The sequence below is a fragment of the Mobula birostris genome, chromosome 13, assembly GCF_030028105.1.
Source record: "Mobula birostris isolate sMobBir1 chromosome 13, sMobBir1.hap1, whole genome shotgun sequence".
Classification (NCBI taxonomy): domain Eukaryota; kingdom Metazoa; phylum Chordata; class Chondrichthyes; order Myliobatiformes; family Myliobatidae; genus Mobula; species Mobula birostris.
In genome coordinates, this window is record NC_092382.1 from 15,166,325 (window position 1) to 15,193,563 (window position 27,239).

General features: G+C 44.0%; 1 pseudogene; it reads right to left on the reverse strand.

Moving 5' to 3' along the window:
• LOC140207820 (uncharacterized) overlaps positions 1–21,497 on the reverse strand; it is a 433,432-nt pseudogene extending 411,935 nt beyond the window's left edge.
• Between the last annotated feature and the right edge of the window lie 5,742 nt (positions 21,498–27,239).

Here is a 27,239-nt window from a genome sequence, read left to right on the forward strand (position 1 = left end):
ACAGTTTTCTCTGAAGTTCCGTCCCTCTGCCAATGGAGAGAAATTCCTTTCTGCATCTCAGTTATTTCCTCTGCTTGTTCTCTCCACAACTCTCCCGAATTCAGCATGGTGAGATCCGCCCGGTCTTCATGCTCTTCAATTTTTATTAGTCAGCAAGATTCTACCAACCTCCACAACTCTTTTTATTTTCTCTGCCACCCCACTTCTTTCAGCATTTTGAAGGGAACATTTTTTACGTGATTTTCTGATCTATTCGGCCCTCGCCACCATTATGCCCTGGTCCTGGATGAGACACATCCACTGTGATCCAGGGACATAGAATTGAGCAAAATAGCGGGCTCAGCGCTGGCGAAATTCTTGGCCGTCTCTGGAGAAGGTCTCTCTGCTGTGGGCCGAAGGGCCCGTAATGTGCTGTAAATATCTATGTTCTTTTTCAATCTTTTTATTAACTTTCAAAATAAAACATAACAATAATAGTAATGATACGTAGAGATCGGGATTACAATAATAACAGTTAACATGTACAAGCACAAATTCCAAGTAGCAAATATAGTTTAGCCTCGCAACCTCATAGTAATTGACCATGAAAATGATATTTTATAAACAGTGAAAAAGAAAACCCCCTAAACTAAAAAGAAACTAAACTAAAAACAAAAGACGAATAAAGCTTTGGCTGTCATATTCCATCAGCTAAAATTATTTGTCGTTAACTCCGCTCTTCTATACACGAACAAAAAAAAACTACAAAGGATTCCGAAAGGGTCAACTTACATCATATGAAAATATTGAATAAATGGCCTCCAAGTTTCTTCAAATTTGACGGAAGGATCCATAGTACCGCTCCTAATTTTTTCCAAGTTTGGGCATGCTATCGTTTGGGAAAACCATTGAAATGTAGTGGGGGAAGTAGAATCTTTCGATTTAAATAAAATGGATCTTCTGGCTATTAATGTAACAAATGCAATCAGACGACAAGCTGACATGGATAAACGACCAGAGTCTATCACCGGTAGTCCAGAATTTGCAGTAATAGGATGAGGTTGTAAATCAATACACAGAACCACTGAAATAATATCAAAAATATCTTTACAATATTTTTCTAAAAGAGGACAAGACCAGAACATATGTGTCAAGGAAGCTACCTCAGAATTACATTTGTCACAAATAGGATTTATATGGCAATAAAAATGAGCTAACTTATTCTTGGACATATGAGCCCAGTGAACCGCCTTGAACTGTATCCAGGCGTGTCTGACACACATTGAGGAAGTATTGACTAATGTTCTATGTTCATACAGTTTTCTCACTCCATCCAGAGACAACAGTAATGGAGAGGTACAGCTGTTAATTTTGTGTACTTCATTGAACGTTTAAAGTCACGTCGCCTGTGTTCTGGACAAACGACAGGCGGATGAGTAACGGCTCCTGCTGATCGCCGACCTTTTTGTTCCTGCCACTTTAATTCCCTATTCCTTGTAAGTTCTGATCTTTGTGTGTCCGGCCGCATGTACTGATATACAGGTGAAACACCCTGGTTTCCTTGGCTGCGTAAGTCGAAGGAAAACACTCTCAATTTCCGCCAAACTGGTGAGACTGGGACGGCTCGATCCCACCCCAAACCCCGGGTTGTGTGAATGCTGTGTAATTTGCTATCCTGTGACAAATAACAGACTGTACACTGCATACGATTAAAGGAATTATACTTATGAATCTTAACTTAACTGAAAGGTTAGTGAAGAATAACAAAAATAAACTGCCCAATTCAAATCAAACAGTCATACGTGCACACGTTGGAGCTCATCTGGAACTTCTCTGTCACTCAGGCGCTGGGTCCTCGGTCAACGTGAAAGCTCACACCACCTTCCGAACGTCGCTCGCAACCCATCTCGAACAAACGGGTCTCCCGCCGGGTCCTGTGCTTCGACCGGGTCTCTACAGCGTCTTCTCTCCCCATTTCCCGCCGAACAAAACCCAAGCCCAACCTTAGTGTCCCTCACCAGAGAAACAATCCCTTCATTCAACCATCCTAATTGGATAGCACACATTTCTCCTTATCTCTTATGTTCAACCATAAGCCAAACAAGCTGAAAATAAGCTGCTTTTGCAGAACTGCCAATATGAAATACATACAGCACAACAGTAAAAGTAATAACCAGGGCATTACACTCTCCCCACACCAAAATAGTCATGTCCTCATGACTTGGAAATAATTTGTCATCTCATATTAATAATACCGCTTTCAATGGAATTTCGAGATGTCAGCAACTCCAATCCATTTGTAAAAGGTAGTGACATATCTCACTAGGGGGATAGTCGGAGCACTCTGTTACCCTGGTCCTACAAAGGGAAGCTGATTCTTTGAGACCTCCTTATCCCATCAACTACTTCAGTTTCAGACACTCTTTGGGATACCTCTGGTGTACATGATGAGGGCTTCCCCCGCTCTATCACTTGTGCCTTCCTGCAACCCGGATCCCTCAGCTCAGCTTCATCCCCAGTTACTCTGGAGCCGAGACCCGCTTCCTGGTCCAGCTGCAAGCCTGCCTGAGCACAGCTAATCCCCCACACAACCCACACCCCCCGCCCCGCCCAGGTCACCTGCCTCAGCGAGAGAAAGGTTGGGAATCTCTTCATCAATTTTTGGGGAGTTGGCGAAAGGCAGCATATACCACAACCCTTTCACCTCATCCTCCGAGTCCTTCAGTCTCTTCATGCTGCGGCAGAGTCCTCTTACCAGGTGTAGGGTCCAGGCCAGGCTCTGGGTTAACACGCACCTCTTGCCCCAGAGGTAGAAGGTGGTTCCGATGCAGAATCCTGACAGGTCCATTCCCATCCTCTGGTATCACTCAGAAAACTAGTATGTTTGGCATTTGACTCTCCATTACATAGGGCGTAGCCTCTCAGCAGTCAGCCAACTTATACTTCCCTGGTAGACCCAAATTCATTATGAGGACTCGGTTTCCAGACATGCACTGGGAGAACCTAACTTTTTGATCATCTTCTTCATGTGCCTTGCGCGTTACACGCTTGGGTGATCATGGCTTTCCACATCGCATCGTCAATGATATGTCGCACATTTAGATCTGTTATTTCACAATGTCCATATATCTTCTTCTTTACCTTCCTCTTCCGCGTTTCCCAGGCATACGGCCTTGTAATGTAAGGCATTCTATTTCTCCCTTTCTGATGACATGGCCCAAAATTTAAGTTTCCTCTCATTTAATGTTCTCATTAAAGATCTTTTTGTATGGGCACGTTGGAGTACTCTCTCATTAGTTACCATATCTCTATATGATATTTTCAGCATTCTTCTAAGAAATTACATTTCTGTTGCTTCTAAGTTTCTTTGGAGTTCTGATGTTATCGTCCATGTTTCGGAAGCATACAGCAAGATTGATCAGATGCAACATTTTAGTAGCCTTAGCCTTGTTGTCATAGAAATGTGTCTGTTGGTAAAAGTGAGTTTCACTTTTTGGAAGTTGGTTTTGGCAATGGCAATTCTTCTTTTTATTTCTACTTTACTTCCAGAATCTTGTGATATAAAGCTACTCAGGTAATTAAGCTGGTCTTTTGTTCAATCACTTGGTTAGCGATGTACAATTGGCAGTTGGGAGTATTCTGCTGTTTTGATATTACCATACATTTTTTTTTACAGTTGATGGTTAGACCAAAATCTGCACTTGTTTGTACTACTTTGTCTAGGAGGATGTGTAGGTCTTCTGCAGCACTTGCTGTTAGGGTGGTATCGTCTGTATATCTTATATTGTTGATGTTAACACCTCCAAATTTTATCCCATCTAGGTCTTCTATTTCTCTGAGAATCATTTCATTATAGATATCAAATAATTCCGGTAAGGCAATGCATCCCTGTCTAACTCCTCTTTGAATTTTAGTCCAACTGCTTATATTATCATCAATTTTTACCGCTGCTGTTTGATTCCAATATAAATTTTGAAGCAGTTGTTGGTCCCTTCTGTCAGTGTTTCGTTTAGCGAGAATTTGAAATAATTTCTCATGTTGCACTTTGTCGAATGCTTTAGTGAAATCAATAAAACATAAAAAGACATCACTTTGATATTTAATGGCCCTCTCTGAAAGCATTCGTAGTATGATAATTGCGTTCCTAGTTCCTCTATCCTCAATGAACCCATATCGCAGATTAGAAGTTTCTGGGCTTAACTTGTTTTTAATTCGACTCAGAGCAATTCTCAACTAAATCTTTATTATGTGACTCATAAGACTTATTGTTCTATAATTTCCGCAGTCAATCGTTCCAGGAATCCTTGGCAGAGTTATAAGTATTGATTTCAAGAGATCGTCAGAGAATGCACCAGACTCACATATGACATTAAACAGTTCAAAAATAATATCTATGCCCAGATCCTCCAGGGCTTGTATCATTTCCACTGAAATTTCATCAGGTCCAGTGGCTTTACCATGTTTGATGCTTCTCAATGCTTTAGTTATTTCTTCTTTGGTAATAGGTGGGCCAGAATTAGGGTTTTTAATAGCTAGGGGTTCCCCTCTATTATCTTCAAAAAGCTGATCTATATGTTGAATCCACCTCTCACATACTTTATCTGGGTCTGTTAGTATGGATCTGTCTGCTGATCTTATGCATCCTGTAGAGGAGGTTTCCTTAATTTCAGTAATTTCTTTAATTTTCTTGTGCATTTCTTTGCTGTTGTTAATATGGTTTTCTACTTCATTCCATTTTTGATTCAGCCATTCTTCCTTTGTAATATTGCACAATTGTATGGTCTGTCTGTCTCGCTCTCTGTGTATTGCACTTCATTATTCTTCACTAACCTCCTTTGTTCCATCAGATCCAGAATTTCTTGGGTTATCCACCCCTTGTTGGTGTGTTGGATTTCTTGCACTGGGATTATCTCCTCTGCTGATTGCTGTATAGCATATTTAAATCCATCCCAAATAGGTGTTGTTTCGTTTTCGTTGAGGTGTTCTTCTACAGCTGTTTTGAATTGCTGCTGAAGTATGCTGTCACTTTTAAATTCTCCCAACATATACTCCTTTCTCTTTTTCCACGTTTCAGTTTCTTTAATTTTGTTTTAATGGTAGCTATTGCTGGATGGTGATCTGAACCACAGTCTGCTCCTGGGTAGGCTTTAGAATTTGTGATATTATTTCTAAAGCGTTCACTGATGGTAATTAAATCTATTTGATTCCTTGTTCTATCTCCAGGGCTAATCCAAGTACACAATCTACGTGGATGGTTTTTATACCAAGTATTGGTGATCACTTGGTTGTTTCTGACACACCAATCAGTAAACCTTTCTCCATTTTCATTTTTATCCCCTAATCCAAAAGGTCCTATGATGTTATCAACGCTTTCCTGTCATTTTGAAATTAAAATCTGGAATGACCAGTTTTATATCCTGAGATTTACATTGCTCATAATCACTGTCGAGATCTTTATAAAACTTGCTGATATCTTCTTCATCCACATCATTTGTTGGCTTGGATTATGCTAATATTAAAAGGGTTACCCCTAAATTTAACTAATAGTGGCCCAATATCGCCCAATATCCCATAACACATTTTGATACTTGTTTGTTTAAAATAATTCCAGCTCCATACATACGCTGTTGACCTCCAGAGTACATGATCAGAGAACTATTCTCAGTGAATTTGCCACTATTGGTCCATCTAATTTCTGACACGCCTAAGATATCAACTTCCAACCTTTACATTTCAGTTAAAGTGTTGTCCAACTTTCTTTTCTGATGCAGTATACGGATGTTCCATGTTGCTACCCTTAGCCTTTCCCTATTGCTTACAGTCTCTGGATGACGGTCTGGTGTCACCTGCAGCACGTGACTACCCCGACCGAGCGAGGTGTTGTTCTGTTCATTAGCTTCAACCCCATTCACGCTGTTGTCTGGTTTCCTTCTTTTGTTTCTTTCCATGATTGTCTAGGCAGAAATTTCAACAGTGGTTTGCCGTTGCCTTCTGTTGCCGCAGTGCTCATCTAACTAGAGCATTTGGCCTCTATTGGTGTTCCCAACTGGGAATCATACACTGGACATCGCCCTACCTTTGCTATTGTCATACAAAGACAATCCTCCACCACAGCTTGAAATCAGTCTCCCTGCTGCCGGAGACTTCAGTGATTTTAGGTGACACCACCAGCGTCGGTCTGGTTATTTCCCTGGCGCGAAACACTCGCCATAGACAGAGCTCCTTCAGTGAGACAGGCTGCACCCGGACCTGAGTCCGACCTGAAGGTGGAGTTGTCTTGGGTGGCAGAAGCTATATAATTGCTATTGCAATTTCCTGATATTTAGTCAGGACCCAACCACCCCATAAACCCCCATTGCTTAACAGGATAAAACTCAGAAGAAATTCTGGCATGGATAGAGGAATGGCTGACAGCCAAGAGGCAGCGAGTGGGAATAAAAGGAGCCCTTTCTGGTTGGCTAACAGTGACTAGTGGTCTTCAGGGGTCAGTATTCGGTCCGCTATTTTTCACATTATTTGTCAATGGTTTGGATAATGGAATTGATGGCTTTGTGGCAAGGTTTGCGGATGATACAAGGATAGGTGGAGGCGTTGGTGGTGCTGAGGAAGCAATCTGATTGCAGCAGGATACAGACAAATTTGAAGAATGGGCAAGAAAGTGGCAGATGGTGTACAATATTGGAAAATGTACAATAATGCATTTTGGCAAAAGGAACAATAGTGAACTATTATCTGACCGGGGGAGAAGGGAGGTTGAAACAACAGAAGTACAGAAGGAAATATGATTCCTCGGGCAAGACTCCCAGAAGGTTAATTTACAGGTTGAGTCTGTGGTAAAGGAGGCAAATGCAATGCTGGCATTTATTTAAAGTGAAATAGAATATATAAGCAAGGAGATAATGCTGATAATTTATAAGACACTACTTCGGCCGCGCTTAATAACATAAGAAATAGGAGCAGGAGTAGGCCATCCAGCCCATAAAGCCTGCCCTGCCATTCAATAAGATCGTGGCTGATCTGTCCGTAAGCTCAGCTCCACCTACCTGCCTTTTCCCCATAACCCTTAATTCCCTTACTATGTAAAAACCTATCTAACTGTATCTTAAATATACTTAGTGAGGAAGCCTCAAATGCTTCCCTGGGCAGATAATTCTACAGATTGACTACTCTCTGGGAAAAACAGTTTCTCCTCATCTCCGTCCTAAATCTTCTCTCCTGAATCTTGAGGCAATGTCCCCTAGTTCTAGTCTCTCCTACCAATGGAAACAACTTTCCTACTTCTATCTTATCTATCCCTTTCAAAATGTTGTATGCTTCTATACGATCCCCTCTCCTTCTTCTGAATTCCTGAGAGTACAGTCCCAGGCGACTCAATCTCTGCTCATAGGGTAACCCCTTCATCCCTGGAATCAAACTGGTGAACCTCCTCTGCTCTGCCTCCAAAGTCAGTACATCCTTCTTCAAGTATGGCAGCAAAACTGCACACAGTACTGCAGGCGCGGCCTCACCAGTGCCCTGTATAGTTGCAGGATGACCTCCCTGCTCTTGAATTCAATCTCTCCAGCAATGAAGGCCAACATCCTATTAGAGTTAGAGTAATTCAGACCCATATCTCAGAAAAGGCGTGTTGTCAATGGGGAGAGTCCAGAGGATGTTCAAGAAGATGATTCCGGGAATGAAGGGGTTAAGGTATGAGGAGTGTTTGCCAGCCTTGGTCCTGTACTCCTGCACTGACCTATGTTTAATAAACGCGGGTGGGGAGGGGGTGTTAAATCTCACTGAAACCCACCGAATGTGGATAGGTCTAGGTAGGGTGGATGAGGAGAGGACTTTTCGTATGGTGGGGGTAGCCATAACAGAGGGCACAGCCTCAAAACTGAGGAGCGACCTTTTAGTATTGTTATGGAGGATTTTATTTAGTCGGAGAGCAGTGAATCTGTGGAATTCTTTGACACAGACGGCGGTGGTGGCCAAGTCCATGGGTGCATTTAAGGCAGAAGCTAATAGTTTGCTGATTAGTCAGGGCATTACAGGATGTGCCGAGGAGGCAGGTGTATGGGGTTGAGTGAGAACCGGGATCAACCATGATAGAACGGCGGAGCAGACTCGATGAGGCTGAATGGCCTAATTCTGCTCCTATGTCTTATGGTCTTATACTGCTAGTGTCTTACACAGTGAAGATTGACACAAAATACTATTACATTCAGCTGCTATTTCTTTACTCTATTACTAACTCGCAGCATCATCTTCCAGCAGTACAATATCAACTCCTGCCTCTCTTTTACTCTTTATATATCTGAAAAACTTTTGATACTTGATATTATTGGCTCACTTACCTTAATTTTTCATCTTGTCTCTCCTGTGTGTTTTTTTTAGTTGTTTCCTGTTGGTTGTGTAAAAGCTTTCCAGTCCTCTAACTTCCCACTATTTTCTTGCTATATTATAATACCCCGCTTTTGCTTTTATCAAAAACAGGAGAAAACCTGTGGATGCTGGAAATCCAAGCAACACATAGACAAAATGCTGGAGGAACCCGGGATGCCGGGCAGCATATATGGGAAATAGTAAACAGTCAAGGTTTCGAGCCGAGACCCTTCATCAGGACTGGGAAAAAAAAAGATGAGGTGTCAGAGGAAGAAATGTAGGGGCTGGAGGGGTAGAAGAAGAGGTAGGTGATAGGTGAAATTAGCAGAGGGGGAGTAATGAAGGAAAAACCTTCTTAATATATAATTTCCTTAACGATTCTCGAAAGATCATTGCTAATGCCTCCACATCTCTTCAGCCACCTCTTTCAGATCTCTGGGGTGTACACCACCTGGTCCAGGTGACCTATTTACATCCAGACCATCTCCGGTTCCCAAGAACCTTCTCCCGAGTAACGTAACTTTACATATTCTGACCACTGACATCTGGGACTTCCATATTCCTGCCAGTGTCTTTGACAGATAAGAATCATGTACAATACTTATTCAGTTCATCTGCCATCACCTTGCACCCCCACCCCATTACTACCTCTCCAGCATCATTTTCCATTGGGGAAACATCCATTTCCGCCTCTCTTTTACACTATATGTTACTGAAGAAAAGTTTGGTATCCTCTTTAATATTACTGGCTAGCTCACCTATGTATTCCATCTTTTCCTTTTTAATTATTTTAGTTGCATTCTGTTATTTTTTAAAAGCTTCCCAATCTTCTAACTTCCTCATAATTTTTGCGCTCTGCCCTCTCTTTGTTTTTTTATGTTGTCTTTGGTTTCTCTTATCAGCCACGGTTTTGTCCCCTTACCTTCAGAATCCTAATTCCTCTTTGTGATGCGTATATCCTGTGCCTTCTGAATGCTTCCAGTAATTCCAGCCATTGCTGCTCTGTTTTCATCCCTGCCCGTGTTCATTTCAACTCAATTTTGACCAATGTTTCTCTCATGCCTCTCTAATTCCCTTTATTCCACAACTGATTTCAGCTTCTTCTCTAATGTCAGGGTTAATTTGATCATATTAAGATAACTTGCCCCTAAAGGTTCTTTGAATTTAAGTGACCAAATTATTCCCAGTTCATTACAACACCCAATCCAGAATAGCTGATCCCCAAGTGGGCTCAACCACGAGCTGTTCCAAAAAAGCATCTTGTTGGAATTCTAGGAATTCCTCCTTGAGACCAACACCATCCTAATTTTCCTAATCATCTGCATGACAATCCCCCATGACTATTGTAACATTGCCCTTTTGGCACGCATTTTCTATCTCCCATTGTAACTTGTGGACCACATACTTACTGCTGTTTGGAGGTCTCTATACAATTCCCATCAGGGATTTTTTTTTTTACGTTTGCTGTTCCTTAATTCTACCCACAGATTCTACACCTTCCAACCTTATGCCACCTCTTTCTAATGATTTTATTTAATATTTTACCAACAGAGCCACAGAACCCCACTACCAGCTTGTTCTTTCAAGAAACTTGTAAACATCTGGGAAACAAGAGGACCTGCAGATGCTAGAAATCTAGAGAACTACACACAAAGTGCTGGAGGAGCTCAACATTTCAGGCAGCATCTATGGATGGGAATCAGCATTTCGGGTCAAGATCCTTCATCGGGACTCTTGATACCCACGTATTTGGAATATCAACAAGCAAAGAAAGTAGAAAGTACTGCGAAATAGGGAAAAACTTCGAGAAAATTTAGTTCAAGGTTTAAAAAAAAAACCTGCCAAACAGAGCTCAATTGTTAACAAATACAACAACGGCAATAAACACTTTCATCAATACCGACACTGACGTTTTTTAATGAAAATATCTTGGTCCCATTTCAATCAGTAAAATTTACAAAGATAAATAAGAACTGAAATGACAACTTTAGAAAAGACTATTTACACACAGACCCACTTAGATTAACACTGCCTTGGACAGAAGGAGGAAGAGAAATAAAACACACACAACAGTCAGATAAAGCTTCGAAGTGTATATTTTCATCAAAAATGTACAGGATTCAGCACTCCCCATGTCTGCAATAAAATACAGACTAGAAAACTTAAATGAGAGGCCAACTCAGAAAAATGAATCATCACTATGGAAGAAAAGATTAACCAGTGGAATGAGTATGACCCTCCATGGGAGACATCCCAGTGATCTGAGCAGACCAGATGGTCGCCAGGAAGCATCGAGCACCTGACTAGAGTTGGAGACCTCTTCCCAGAAACAGCGGGGCTCCTTGAAGAAATACAGGACAAGGTGGTTCACAAGAGGGGAAAAAAATCGAAAATACATGAAATACAAACAAACGAAGTAGTAAGTGCAGAAAATGCCAAGAGAAACCAGACACAATCCAGCACATTCCAGGATCCTGCAGTAGTTTAACTCAATCTGATTACCCACAAAGGTACAATCAAGCGGCAATTATCATTCTCCAGACTCTTGCTTTAAAATACAAACTCACGAATGACCACCATAACTTCACCAAGGCACCATAACTTCAAGCCTGATCCAGATAGGGACAGGATCTCACAATTTATTTGACAGTCCAGATTGGGTGTTGAATTATTCCAGATAGGATAATCTAAAATAACCATCTGGATATAATATTAAAGGATAAACAAGCAGGAACAACTCCTTCAATAGATAAAACCATTCCCACCACACACATGTGCCTCGACCATTGGAGCACCTCACACCAGGTATTGTTTGTATCGTCAGTCAGACAACTGAATTATTTTCCCTGTCAATCAGCTTCCAAATGTTGCTACTGTGTCATCCGTTGCCACGACCCGCTGCTGATTCCCTTCTCCTCATCACACGTTTTTACCCTGACCATCGTCCAAAGCCCCAAATTCTGCCCTGTGCAGACCTGCCTCTGGTTTCTGACCCTGCTTCAATCAACATCCAACCAATGGCTTCCCATTCTGCTTTCAGTCTTTCGAGGACAGTGGTGTTTTCTAACAACCCTTTAGAGGCAGGGAAAATGACACATCATGTTGAAATTAGCCCTGAATAAGGAGCTTAACTCCCAATGTCATTTTTCCTCAGCCCAGAGATTAGAGGGGCAAAGAACAGCTGAGACAGAACTGCAGTCAACTTGACTTCTTCAGTCTGCACAAAAATTCAAGGGAAATTTCTTCACCCACAGAGTGGTGACTGGAAACCATCACCACAGGGAGAGCGAGAGATGAACAACAGGGGAGGATTTGAAAGGAATTTCGTGGAACAGAATCACTGGCCGGGTCCAGCCAGACTGAGCTGACTCTCGACTGTACACTAGCTGTGTAATAAATTCATGAAGTACCAAAGACAGAGTTTAAAATAGAACTGATTTATTTGCCACAGATGCAGAATATTAAACTCCAGTCCCATTAAAGGTGAATGTGCAGCAGAAGAAATTCCTCCCATGCCCAGTGACCAGGGTGCAGAACTGGGTGTGGTGAGCAGCAGCAATAATTGCAGAGTTCAGCACCGACTCACTCTCGAAATTGCATTCAACAATGGTGATGGACAAATATCCAGCAAGCAGCTTATTGAAACTTTCTCCCCAGTATGAATCCCGTAGTGTGTCACAAGTGTAACACGCTGTAAGGTTTCACTGCTAATGTAACGGCCTCTCTGTAATGTTTCACTGCTGAGGTAATGGTTTCTCTGTAGCAGAAATGTTTAGGTTACGACTAGAGATAACAGGGTTTTGGAGTGCGGGGCTATCCAATGACAGAAATGTTCTCTCTTGTGAGTCTGGAAGAGAGATTTTCATGGTCTTTTGCTGGGGAGAGATGAGAAGACGCGAATGGAGAGAGTGGACCCTTTTTCTTTTTTTTTGTTTTCTTTACTAACCCTATAGTCAAAGTAATAATTATAAAGCTCAAACTTTTTTTCGCATCTTGTGTACCATTTGTTATTTCGGGGTACTGATCTGTAACAGGGGACACATCACACAGCATCCACCCAAACGAGATTTCTTAAGTTTGGCCAGACTGGTCTCTGGCACCCCACAATATTAAGCTGCTAGCTGAAGCAAGAGTTACATAAGGTTAGATGACTGAGTGAATCACTTTCCACAATCACAGCAGGTGATTGGCCTCTAACCAGTGTGAACTTGCTGGTGTCTCTGCAGTTGAGATGGCCAAGTGAATCCCTTCCCACAGTCTGAGCAGGTGAACGGCTTCTCCCCAGTGTGAACTCGCTGATGTACCAGTAGGTTGGATGACTGAGCAAATCGCTTCCCACAGTCTGAGCAGGTGAATGGCCGCTCCCCAGTGTGAACTCTCTCATGTACCTTCAGTTGAGATGACAAAGTGAATTCCCTCCCACAAACTGAACAGGTGAATGGCCTCTCCCTAGTGTGAACTGACTTGTGTACCAGTAGGTCGGATGACCAAGTGAATCTCTTCCCGCAGACTGAACAGGTGAACGGCATCTCCCCATTGTGAACTCGCTGATGTGCCTTCAGTTGAGATGACTGAGTGAATCCCTTCCCGCAGTCCGAGCAGGTGAATGGCCGCTCCCCGTGAACTCGCTGGTGAGCCATTAGGTCGAATGACCGAGTAAATCCTTCTCCACAAATTCAGCAGATGACCAGCCTCTGCTCAGTGTGAACTTACTGGTGTGTCCACAGGTGGGAAGACTGACTGAATCCCTTCTCATACACAGAAGAGGTGAATGGCCTTGTCCCAGTATGAACTTGCTGATGTACCTTCAGTTGAAATGACTGAGTGAATCCATTCCCACTGTCTGAGCAGAAAAATGGTCTCCCCCCTGTGTAAAATGACAGGCATGCCAGTCGGTCAGATGACTGAGTGAATTCCTCTCCACAGTCTAAGCAGGAAGTATAATTGAGTGAATCCCTTGCTCCACTTCTTAAATATCTGGACAGAGACAGCTAAACTGGCGTGTTGTGTTCGAGATTCCCGTAGACAAATTCCTTGTAATTTTTAACCTGTTAAAAGATTTACAAAATCTATCAATGGGTGAAGGACAACATTTCAGATGAGATCACTCGAGTTGTCAAGGTGTGATCTGGCATCACACTGTTACAGTGAAGTTCAACCCAAGTTGGAGAGAGAAATCATCTTCTAACTGGGCACGGTGCTGGTATCTGGAATGACCATTAAATTCTCTGATGCTATTCCTGTCTCTATAAGAATGGGGCATTTCTGCCGTCTCCAATCTGTGACCTGGTTCAGTTTGACTCTCTCCATTGGTATTATTCCCTGTTTCCACTGAGCTGCATGGGTTTGTGGCCCCACAGGAACTGAAACACTCTCACACAAATAGCCGGCAGTGCATTCCACGCACCCACCACTCTCTGGGTAAAAAACTTACCCCTTACATCCCCTTGGTACCTATTTCAAAGCACCTTAAAACTACACCCCTCATGTTAGCCATTTCAGCCCTGGGGAAAGCTTCTGGCTATCCACATGATCAATGTCCCTTATCATTTTATACAGATAAAAAAAGGCTCTAAACATAAACAAGGAAATTATATGTTACTTTGAGGATTTGTTGGAAGTATACAGAAGTATGAGGGTATAGATAGAGTGAATGCAAGCAGTCTTTTTCCACTGATGTTGGGTGGAACGACAACCAGAGGTCATGGGTAAGTGACTTCCCCATTTATACAACACAATACAGGCCCTTCGGCCCACAACGCTATGTCGAACATTACTAACTTTAGGAATTCCCCACAGCCCTCTATTTTTCTACGCGTCATGTACCTATCCAGGAGCCTCTTAAAAGACCCTATTGTATTCGGCTTCATCACAGTCGCCGGCAGCCCATTCCACGCACTCACCACCCGGTCTAAAAAAACTCACCCCTTGTGGTGATATCGCGTGTCAGGACGTGACTGGACAGAGTTACTAACATGAGCAGAAATGAAGAATGATCGAGAAGCATGGCAGTGTAAAACGTGGCTTTGTTGCTGTTAAATTAAAGTTCAATTCTGCAGAATATAGTTTGTTATTAGTAACCCACGGTACGTATAAAGAACACAACACCCCGACATCTCCTTCGTACCTACTTCCAAGCACCTTAAAACTGTGCCCTCTCTGCAGATTTTCTCTTGTTTGTGACTGGAGGCAGAACAAAGGTGATTTTCACAACAGCTGATGTAAAAGATTTTGTTCCCTTTCTCCGAGTTCCCGATCCTTGCATTTAGACAGCTGGAGCTCAGCTCTGTCTGAGAGACCCATCGGTTCCCATTCCCTCATCAGCCGGAAGCTCCCCGGGGCCCGTGTACGGATGGTGGGGCTGAGAGAGAGGGAAGAGAGCAGGACTGTCCCGGGATTGCGGGTCACGGAGTCCGGAGTCACAGCAACTACCCGAAGTCGGTGTTGAATCCCCACCCCCAAACAACCTCCTTAGACCCGGAGACTCGCTCCTACCAGCAGCCACTCTTCTGAGGCCTTTGTGTACTGCGCGCATGCGTGATATTCGGCAACGTCACAACCCTGACGCCTGCGCATTCGATCGGTGCTTCGGCGACGGCGAGAAATTTTGAAAGCAGGGACTTATGGGTAATGACGGTGCCATTAAATGTTTCTGCAAGTACCGGTTACATGTCCATACCTCAGTTTTTTTTTAGTGTGTTTAGAAAATTCAGCAGCTGTTTTACCGCAGAAAGCGATTCCCATAAACAATATACTCAGTATCAACGTGTATCTAATGGTAAAGTACAATCCTCTTACAAATGTAGATATAAAACACAACAGATTCTGCAGTTCACATCAAGGTTGCTGGTGAACGCAGCAGGCCAGGTAGCATCTCTAGGGAGAGGTGCAGTCGACGTTTCAGGCCGAGACCCTTCGTCAGGACTAACTGAAGGAAGAGTTAATAAGAGATTTGAAAGTGGGAGGGGAGGGGGAGATCAAAAATGATAGGAGAAGACAGGAGGGGGAGGGATGGAGCCAAGAGCTGGACGGGTGATTGGAAAAGGGGATATGAGAGGATCATGGGACAGGAGGTCCGGGGAGAAAGACACGGGGGGGGGGCGGAAACCCAGAGGATGGGCAAGGGTATAGTCAGAGGGACAGAGGGAGAAACAGGAGAGCGAGAGAAAGAATGTGTGTATAAGAATAAATAACGGACCATTTGTAGCCACATCCTGCCGGCCTGATTCCTCTTCCCCCTCCTCCTTGTAGACTCTAGGTCCCATCTCTTTCTGCAGCCCCAAAGCCCTGACTCAGGCTGATAACTCTTTGGTTTCTGACTCTGCTCCATCGAAGATTCATTCACTAGTCTGCTGTCAGACCTTAGAGGCGCATTGCAACAACCCAGCTGTCTGAGGCACAGTCCTTTGAAATGAGTGAAAATGACACAAAACGTTGAAAAGAGCGGGGAGGAAGGAGCTTAACCAACTTCATCCAGAGCCCTGAAGGACGTCAAAAGCACAGTGAGCTCATTGTCTTATTCAGCCTGGAGAGAAGCATGCAGAAAATTCATGCAGATGTATAGGATGAAAGACACAAGTTGTGTGCAGAGACAGAGGCTTTTTCCAAGGGCTGAAGTGGCTAACACGAAGGGGAATAGGTTTAAGCTGTTTGGAAGTAGGTACAGAGGAGATGTCAGAGCTAAGTTTTTTAAACAAAGAGTGGTGTGTGTGTGTGTGTGTGTGTGTGTGTGTGTGTGTGTGCGTGCGTGTGGAATGCACTACCAGCGACAGTGGTAGAGGAGGATACAATAGGGTCCTTTAAGAGACTCTTCGCCATTACATATTACATATTACATAGATGTTAGATAGTACATGGAGCCTAGAAAAATAGAGAGTTATGCGGTAGGGTAATTCTAGGCAGTTTCTAGAGTAGGTTACATGGTCGGCACAACACCGCGGGCCGAAGGGCCTGTAACGTGCTGTAGATTTCCATGATTCTATGAAATTCAAGGGAAATCTCTTCTCCCACGGTGTGGTGACTAGCTGCAATCTGTCATCACAGGGAGAGTGAGAGGGGAGCGGCAGGGATAGATTTTGATATACTGATATGGGACAGAAACATGGGCAGAGACCAGATGGGCCGAGTGGCCTCTCTAGTGTACGTTGTGAGTGCGGTAGAGCCAGTAAGTACCTGAGACGCGGGATTTGATACAGAACTGATTTATTTTTCGCAGATCCACAATATTAAACACCAGTCTAGTTTAAGGCAAAAATCAGCAGAACAGACTCCTCCAATGCTCAGTGACCAGGGTTCAGTCCTGGGTGCGATGAGCAGCCGCAAGAACTGCAGAAACTGACAGATACAGTCCCTCATGAACCTGCAGCTGCCGTCAGTCACTGCGATGGTTAAACATTTAACACGGAGTATCTGAACTTCCTCCCTGATGTGAATTGCAGTTGCAGCAACTGGGATGATTGAGTAAAACTCTTTGCTCACTCTGAAGTGAAGTGGCAACTCTGCTTCCCATTCCCATTCAGATATGTCTATACATGGCCTCCTCTACTGCCGTAATGAGGCTAAACTCAGGTTGCAGGTGCAACACCTCATATACCGTCTAGGTAGACTCCAGCCCCTTGGTATGAACATAGAATTCTCCAACTTCCGGTAATTCCCTCCCCCTCCCTTCCTCTATCCCTATTTCACTCTACCACCTCCCCCAGCTCCCTCCGCCTCCTTCTTCTACTACCCATTGTTTTCAGGGCTATGACGTCAATGCTTCCCCTCCCCCACCCCTTTGTCTTTCAAATTACTGGTCTTTCAACTGAAGCTACAAGCATTCTTCAAATCCTTCCCCATCTTTCATTCTTCAGTCCTGACTAAGGGTTCCGGTTCGAAACGTCGACTCATCGTTTCTGACTGATGCTGCCCGACCTGCTGAGTTCATCCAGCGTACTGAAAGTAGTGCTTTGCTACTAATGACTGAACCCAGAAATCTACCCAAACAAGAATTGAAAGACTCTTAGCTGGCTACAGAAAGCGTTTACAAGCTCTGATACTTGCCAAAGGGGGTGTTTCTAAGTTCTGACCATGGAGGGTGCCCAAACTTTTGCTTCGGGCCCTTTTCCTTTTTTTGCTATTTTGAAATTGTAAAAGATGGAAATAAAAATGTAATCTTGCTTAAAATATTGAAGAAATGTGTCGTCATTAATTATATGCCTTTTGGAAATCAGGTGATCTTTTACTCGTTTACCATTTCACAGTAAGAGAAATTTTGACCAGGGGTGCCCAAACGTTTGCATGCCACCGTATATATCTTGCGCCTTCCGAATTGCTTCCGAAAATCCCAGCCATTGCTGCTCTGTTTACATCCCTGCCCGTGCTCTTTTCAACTCAATTTTGACCAATTTTTCTCTCATTCCTCTCTAATTCTCTTCATTCCACACCTGGCTTTAGCTTCTCCTTCTCTCATGTCAGGGTGAATTTGATCATATTAAGATCATTTGCCCCTAAGGGTTCTTTGAACTTTTGTGACCTAATTAATTCTGTTTCATTATAGCACCCAATCAAGAATAGCTGATCCCCAAGAGGGTTCAACAGTGAACTGCTCTAAAAAAAAAAGCATCTTGTAGACGTTCTAGGAATTCCTCCTCTTGAGACCAACACCATCCTAATTTTCCTATTCATCTGCATGACAATCCTCCATGACTATTGTAACAATGTCCTTTTGGCAATTTCTATCTCCCAATGTAACTTGTGAACCACATAGTTACTGCTGTTTGGAGGTTCTTTTTTTACATTAGCTTTTCCTTAATTCTGCCCACAGATTCTACACCTTCCAACCTGATGCCATTTATTTCTAATGATGTTATTTAATATTTTATCAACAGAGCCACGCATCCCCACTACCAGCTTGTTCTTGGCTTGTTCTTCAAAGAAATATATAAGTATCTGGGAAACAAGAGGACCTGCAGATGCTAGAAATCTAGAGAACTACACATAAAGTTCTGGAGGAGCTCAGCATGTCAGGCAGCATCTATGGATGGGAATCAACATTTCGGGCCAAGACCCTTCATCCGGACTCTTGATACCCACACATCTGGAATATCAACAAGCAAAGAAAATGGAAAGTAATGCTAAATAGGGAAAACCTTTGACAAAATTTAGTTCAAGGTTTTAAAAAGCCTGCCAAATAGAGCTCAATAGGTAACAATTACAATAAAGGCAATAAACATTTTCATCAATACCGACATTGACTTTTTTTATATATAAAAATAACTTGGTCCCATTTCAATCAGTAGAATTTGCAAAAATAAATAAGAACTTCAGAAAAAATTAGAAAAATGTATTTACACTCAAACCCACTTAGATTAACACTACCTTGGACAGAAGGAGGATGAGAAGTAAGACACATTAAAAAATCACAGAACTGTCAGATAAAAGTTCTAAGAAAAACTGAACAGGATTCAACAGTCCATGTGTGTATATGCAATTGTGATAAGAAATACAGACCAGGAAACTTAAATGAGAGGCCAACTCGGAAAAATGAATCATCACTATGGAAGAAAAGATTAACCAATGGAATGAGTATGACCCTCCATGGGAGACATCCCAGTGATCTGAGCAGATGAGATGTTGACAAGGAAGCATCGAGAACCTGACTGAGAGCTGGAGACCGCTTCCCTGAAACAGAGGGGTTCCTTGCAGAAATACAGGACAAGGTTCTTATCAAAAGGGGAAAAAATCGAAAATACATGAAATAGAAAGAAACAAGGCAGTAAGTGCAGATAATGCCAAGAGAAACCAGACACTATCCAACACATTCCAGGATCCTGCAGCAATTTAACTCAATTGGATTACTTACAAAAGGTACAATCAAGTGGCAAATGTCATTCACCAAAATCTTGCTTTAAAATACAAACTCGTGAATGCCCTCGATCACTTCATAAAGGCATCATAAATTCAAACCCGATCTAGCTTTAGAGTCAAAATCTTACAAATTATATGACAATCAATACATTATTTCAGATAGGACAATCCATAATAACCATCCGGATATAATATTACAGGATAACCAAGCAGGAATAAACTCCCTCAATAGATAAAAGCATTCCCAACACGCACATATTCCTCGACCAGTGGAGCACCTCACCACAGGCGTTGTTTGTGTCATTAGTCAGACAATCGAAAGACTTTCTCTGTCAAATAGCTTCCAAGTGTTGCTACTCTGTCATTCGTTGCCACACCCCGCTGCTGATTCCCTTCTCCTCAACATACGTTCTTACCCCAACCATCGTCCAGAGCCCCAAACTCTGCCCTGTGCAGACCTGCCCCTGGTTTCTGACCCTGCTTCGTTGAACATCTGACTGATGGTTTCCCATTCTGCTTTCAGTCTTTAGAGGACAGTGGTGTTTTCTGACACCCCTTTAGAAGCAGGGAAAATGACCCATAATGTGGAAATGAATCATGATTAAGGAGGTTAATTCCTAATGTCATTCTTCCTCAGCCCAGAGATTTGCATGGTGCAGAACATGTCAGACAGAACTGTAGTCAGCTTGACTTCTTCAGTCTGCAGAATATTCAAGGGGAACCTCGTCACCCACAGATTGGTGACCCATCAGCACGGGGAGAGCGAGAGGGGAACAACAGGGGAGGATTTCAAAGGACTGTCGTGGAGTAGAATCACTGGCAGGGTCCAGCCGGCCTGAGTTGACTCTCTACTGTACACTAGGCGTGTTATAAATTCACTAAGTACCGGAGACAGAGTTTAAAATAGAACTGATTTATTTCTCTCAGACCCAGAATATTAAACTCCAGGTCAGTAAAGGTGAATGTGCAGCAGAAGAAACTCCTCCCATGCCCAGTGACCAGGGTGCAGAACTGGGTGTGGTGAGCAGCAGCAATAATTGCAGAGTTCAGCACCGACAGTCACTCTCAAAATAACATTCAGCAACAGTGATGGACAAGTATCCAACATGCAGCTTATTGAAACTTTCTCCCCAGTGTGAACCCGGTAGTCTGTCACAAGGTTAGATTACTGAGTGAATCCCTTCCCACATTCACAGCAGGTGAACGGCCTCTCCCCAGTGTGAACTCAATGATGCACATTTGGTGGAGATGGCTGAGAGAATCTCTTCCCAAAGTTTGAGCAGGTGAACGGCCTCTACCCAGTGTGAACTCGCTGATGTCTCAGTAGATAAAATGACCGCGTAAATCCCTTCCCACAGTCTGAGCAGGTGAATAGCTTCTCACCAGTGTGAACTCGTTGGTGTCTCTGTAGGTTGGATGACTGAGTGAATCCCTTCCCACAGACCGAGCATGTGAAAGGCCTCTCGCCAGAGTGAACTAACTGGTGTGTCAGTAGGTGAGATGACAAAGTGAATCCTTTCCCGCAGACTGAGCAGGTGAATGACCTCTCCCCAGTGTGAATTCGCTGATGTCTCTGTAGGCCGAATGATCGATTGAATCCTTTTCCACAGACTGAACAGGTGAATGGCCTCTCTCCAGTGTGAACTTGTTGGTGCTGCTGTAGGTCGTATGATCGATTGAATCCCTTCCCACAGTCGGAACAGGTGAATCGCTTCTCCTCATTGTGAACTAGCTTGTGTCTCTGCAGGTAGGATGACTGAGAGAAACCCTTCCCACAGTCTGAGCAGGTGAACGGCCTTTCCCCAGTGTGAAGAATCTGATGTACCTTCAGATGAGATGATCGAGTGAATCCCTTCCCACAGTCTGAGCAGGTGAAGGGCCTCTCCCCAGTGTGAACTGACTTGTGTGCTCTTAGGTTAGATAACCGAGTGAATCTCTTCCCACACAACGAACAGATGAATGGTCTCTCCCCAGTGTGAATTCTGTGATGTGCTTTCAGTTGAAAGGATCGAGTGAATCCCTTCCCACAGTCTGAGCAGGTGATCGGCTTCTCCCCAGTGTGAACTCGCTGATCTGCCATTACGTCAGATGGCCTTCCCCACAAATTCAGCAGGTGACCGGCCTCTCGTTAGTGTGAACTGACTGTTCTGTTCATAAGTGGGATGACCGAGTGAATCCCTTCCCACACACAGAACAAGTGAAAGCCCTTGTCCCAGTGTGAAATCGCTGATGTACCTTCAGTTGAGATGACCGAGTGAATCCCTTCCCAAGGTCTGAGCAGATAAACGCCCGCTCCCCAGTGTAAAATGACGTGTATGCCAGTAGGTCAGATGACCAACCGAGTCCCTTCCCAGTGGAAACAGGAAGGATCGGCAAATGAATCCCTGCCGACAATCTGAGCTGGAAAGATGATTGCATGAATACCAAGTTCCACTTTTTAAATTACTGGGCAGACACAGCAAAACTGGCGTGTTGTGTTCCAGATTCCCGTAGACAAATTCCTTGTCGTTTTTAACCTGAAAAAAAAATACAAAATCCATCAGTGGGTGAAGAACAATACTTCAGATGAGATCACTTGAGTTGTCAAGGTGTGATCTGACAACACAATGTTATAGTGAGGTTCAACCCAAGTTGGAGAGAGAAATCATCTTCTAACTGGGCACAGAGCTGGTATCAGGAATGACCATCAAATTCTCTGATGCTCTTCCTGTCTGTAGAAGAATGGGTTCAGAGGAGATATCAGGCGTAAGATTTTTACGCAGAGTGGTGAGTGCGTGGAATGGGCTGCCGGCAACAGTGGTGGAGGCGGATACGATAGGGGCTTTAAGAGACCCCTGGGCGTGTATATGGAGCTCAGAAAATTAGAGAGCTGTGGGTATCCCTGGGCAATCTCTCAGGTAAGAACATGTTCGGCACAGCTTTGTGGGCCGAAGGGCCTGTATTGCACTGTAGGATTTTTCTATGTTTCTGCCATCTTCAATCTGTGATTTGGCTCAGTTTGACACTGTCTGTTGGTATTATTCCCTGTTCCCACTGAGCTGCAAATGTGTCTGGCTCCACAGTAACTGAAACACTCTCACACAAATAGCCTTTGTTGACATGCAGCTTGGAATTTATTTCATATACTGTTAATTTAAAATGCCACATTTTTAAAGGCATGTAAGCATTTGATGCTGAGATGAATGGTTGGTCCACACAACTGTTAAAAGGAACTAGAATGAATATTAGTATTAGTTCAGGTTCTTGTCACAGAGTCAGAGAAAGTACAACACAGAAACAGTTCCTTTGGTGTATCTAGTTTGTGCTGAGCTGTTTAAACTGCCCGCTCCCGTATCCCTACCATTCAGGTACTCGCACAAACCTCTAATCGGGCTCACATGCACCACTTGAGCTGGCTGCTCATTCCACTCCCGCACGATGACCTGATGACCTTTCGCCTCATGTTCCCCTTAATGTTTCACCTTTCACTCTTAATCCATGCCGTCTGCTTGTAGTTCCACCCAATCCCAGTAGGGAAAGCCGGCTTGAATTTACCCTGTCTATGCCCTCATAATTGTGGTATACCTCCATCAAATCTCTCCCCAGTCTTCTACATTCCAAAGAATAAAGTCCAGTTCAATCTCTCCTTATAACCTAAGTCCTCCAGACCTGGCAACATCCTTGCGAATTTTCTCTGAACTCTTTTAACCTCTTTTACATCTTTCATGTAGGTACGTGACCAAAACTGCACACAACGCTCCAAGTTAGGCCTTATATATGTCTTGTACAATGTCAGCAAAACACCCGTTTCATGTACTCATTATTTTGGTTTATGAAGGCCAATGTGCCAAAATCTTTCTTTTCGTCTCTATCTACCTGTGACACCACTTTTAGTGAAATATAGACCTGTGTTCTCAGATTCATTTCTTCGACAACACTTCTCTGTGCCTGACCAGTCACTGTGTAAGACCAACCCTGGTAGGTCTCACCAAAGTGCAACACTTTGCACTTGTCTGCATTTTGTACCATCTTCCATTTCTCAACCCATTTTCCCAGCTTGTCCCGTTCGCACTGCAAGCCATGATAGTCTTCTCGCAGTCCGCTAAATCCCCAGTCTTGGTTTCATCCACAAACTTGCTGACCCAGCTAACCATGTTATTATCCAGACTACTGATGTAGATGAAAAACAACAACGGATCCAGCACTGATCCCTATGACACACCACTAGCCAAAGTCCTCCGGTCAGAGAGGCAACCCCAGGCAGCACATTCCAGTCACCCACCACTCTCTTTGTAAGAAACACTTGCCCGTTTCATCTCCTTTAAAATTCCCTCCCTCACCTTAAATGCATGGCCTCTGGCGTTTGACATTTCTACTTTTGTTATAAGATATACTCTGTCTATTCTACCTTTGCCTCTCATAATTTTATGAACCTCTGTCAAAGCTCACACCAGTCTGTACCGCTCCAGAGAAACCATAAGTTTGTCCAACCTCTCGTTATAGCTCATGCCCTCTAATGCAGGCAATATCCTGGTAAACCCCTTTTGCACCCTCTCCAAAGCCTCAACATCCTTCCTAGAATGGGGCGATCAGAACTGTATGAAATACTCCAGTTGTGGTCTAACTCGAGTTTTATAAAGCTGCAACACAACTTCCTGACCTTTGAACTCAGTGTCTCGGATAATAAAGTTAAGCACGCCATTTGCCTTCTTAACCACCCGATCAGTCTGTGTAGTCACTTTCAGAGAGCGATGCACTTGGACTCCAAGATCCTGCTGATCATCGACACTGCTAAGGGTCTTATGCTTATATTCGACCTACCTAGGTGCCAAGATGTCATCACTAATCAAATCTCACTGAGTTCTCTCAGGTCCTGGTGAATTTACTGCCAAGTGCACAAGTACGGGAAGGTACAGGTACAGAGAAACACTGACTTGCAGCAGCATCACAGGCAACTACATTCAGATAACACACGGAACATAAATTATACAATTCTGTGTCATTAGCAATATAGAATATCGGTTTTATGTCATTAACAACATATAAATATACATTTTGTGTCTATAGCAGACTTGGAAATGTTGAATTTCCTCTCTCAGTCAAATTGTTGACAGTTTAGGAACAACTGGGCTCCAAGCACCGGTCCCCACAACACTCATTGGGATATCCTACAGGCCCAAGAATGGTCTGGTTATTCCATCTCTTTAAACACACAGACAATAGGAACAGGAGCAGGCCACTCGGCCCCTCCAGCCCGTCCTGTCATTCATTAAGACCCTGGGCCAGCCCATTATTGACCACCAACTCGCCCCCCCCCACCAACACCGCTCCAATCACCGTTTTGCTCGGACCATTGGACCCACTGGCCGGTAAGCAGTCTGCCGGTGTTTGACCACCAATGTGGTGAATCCCTCTGCTCGCCACCACCGTGGGCTCAGGCACTTCCACAGATGAGCCCCTCCTGTCCCCACCGGGACAAACATCCTGTCCGCCCACTCTCACACTATCTTCATCAGTGCAATAAAATCCACCCCCCCCCCGACAATTATCCGTCAATTCACTCTTATTTAAGCATGGTCAACGTCGCTTTCATATCTCAATCAGCCTTTTCTCCTGCAGGGAAACCGATAAAACCTATACCCTGATATAGGAGACACCACTTACATCTGATGCTGTAACCGGATGGCGTTCAGTGCGGTCCCGGGTAACCACAATCTGACTTCTAGGGTGAGCAGCAATAAACGTGGACTAGTGTGCTTAACTTTCACGGACAGTTCAGTCTGAGATTAGGCCTAAATTGACATTTTCCGGCATCAATGGAGCTGAATAACTCGCACGTCTCCTGACGACTGTTGTCTGGCAGATGACAGGCACGCAAGGTTCCCCAAGTCGTCTCAGAGTGAGCCACTTACCCAGCTGGGGTAAATAATTAATAAACAAAACTGGAAATTAAACAATTAATCGATTTAACATTTGTTTCCAGTTCAACCATATAAATAAAATCATACCGTCCATTGCATGCCGTCCTTATACTAAATTGCACTAATTACATTGTCAGAGCTTTTCCAGTCAACATACCAACACGCCTAACTGGACCACACGGGCCCTCGAAACAGCTACTGCAGATAATGAGATCACGGCTGATCTGATCTAAAAGTTCATTACGTATTCCCCCATGTCCATCCCTGTAACACTTCAAACCCGCTGTTTATCAAAAGTCTCGGCCTTCAACAGAATTGCAGTCTTTGCTCCAAGGACAGGAGTTCACAACACCCACAATCGTCTGACATAGGAAATTCTGAAACGGAACGGGTTTTTTGCTGTACTGATCTCGCACTCTTGTTTTGAAACTGCTGGTCGTTGTTCTTAATCTTTACCTAACCTGTGGAAAATGTCAATCGTGCAAGCAGGAAACAGAAGGAACACAAAAAGCACCACAGCCAGAAGTGGCTTCAAAACCCAACTATCTCCTTGTTTGCTGATCCAAGGCGCAGACAGTTGGTTGTTTGGAAATAAAGATCAGAAATAAATATTAGAAGCTGAATTATTCTCTCCTCAATTCCGCAAGAATTTCTGATAGTTTGCATACGGTGAATCGTTTGTTACAAATAACCCGGCCCACCGCCCTACACGGACCTCTCGGAACCATGACAACACACACAGTGCTGGAGGAACTCAGCAGGTCAGGCAGCTCAATCAAACAGTAAACAGTCGACGTTGCAGACCGAGTCCCTTCATCAGGACTGGAATGAAAGGGGAAGAGGGCAGAAGACTGACTGATTTGGAAGGTGCGGCTTGTTGTTCTGTGAGACTCGGTGCTTAGGGTCTGCGAGCAGGCAGCTGCCTGTCCCGACACATTCCTGAGAACAGGGAGCGGCCGTTCCGCTGAAATCAGATCCAAACCGGTTCGACAAAACACTGTCCTTCCAGCGTGAAGAAAGTTTAACCTTTCCGCTACAGGGAAGAGCGATAGAACCAATGACGCGATATAAAGTACATTAGCTGGGGTCTCGAAGGTCGACTGTACTCTTTTCCATAGATGCTGCCTGGCCTGCAGAGTTCCTCCAGCATTTTGTGCTTTGCTCGGATTTCCAGCATTTGCTGATTTTATCGTGTTTGAGAGAGATCGGTGACGGGCCCGTGTGATAATTCATATGTCACTACCGGGGTGAAAGATGCCTTCTGCTCGCACTCAGTAGAAGCCACCCTGGAGAGTATTTCTGGTTGACGGCAACGAAGTCGTTTCTCTTAATCCATTTGGACAATGATTGACTCGTTTAAATGAACATGTCAGGACTCCCTTCTCCCACTAAATTCACTCCCGACCCCGACCAAAGCCGAGTCTTGCTTTAAACAGTGAATAGTTGTTTAGAATCATATTCAACACTTACCTCTGATGTTGTAACTGGACGGCGTTCAGTGTGGTCCCGGGAAATCACAGTCTGACTACGCGGGTGACCGACAACGTTCCTGCACCGGTGTTCTCACCCTGTACGGAGAGTTGAGTCTGAGCTGCTGCTCCCGAGGCCACTCGGCTGTGATGTGTCCGTCGCTCATTACAGATGGACAGGGCCGGGTGAGCCGGGGTAGAGCGGGACTGCCGCAGTCCGGGTCACACTAACTCTCATCGGCCCAGGACGGGTCTGACAGCGGGAGGAGCCGGGAGCGGGATCAATGTAGCAAACCCTGAAGAGGAAAACAAACCGGCTGCGTTAACCCTTTCTGTCCGGATTCCCATGTAGATCTCTCCTTTTTCTTTCATCGTGACCAGTGGGGCGGAGTTTCTCTGTTTAACTCAGCGAGTCCCAGGCTGCGAATTTGATCCAGCCCGGGTTCTGGGAGGGTCTGAACTCCGCCCCGTGTGTAAACGGGACTGCCCGGCGTTGGTAGAGTTTCAGCTCAAACTTCCCTCACCCGTTCAGGTACAGGGACCCGTCTTCTTGCTAAAATTAAACAAAGCACGTTCAGCTGTATATATTCACACTCAACAGGTCAAAGGTTTTCTCAGCTCTTTTCGATTCAGAGGAATTTACTAACATTCATGTACTAACTCTATCATTGACAGATTA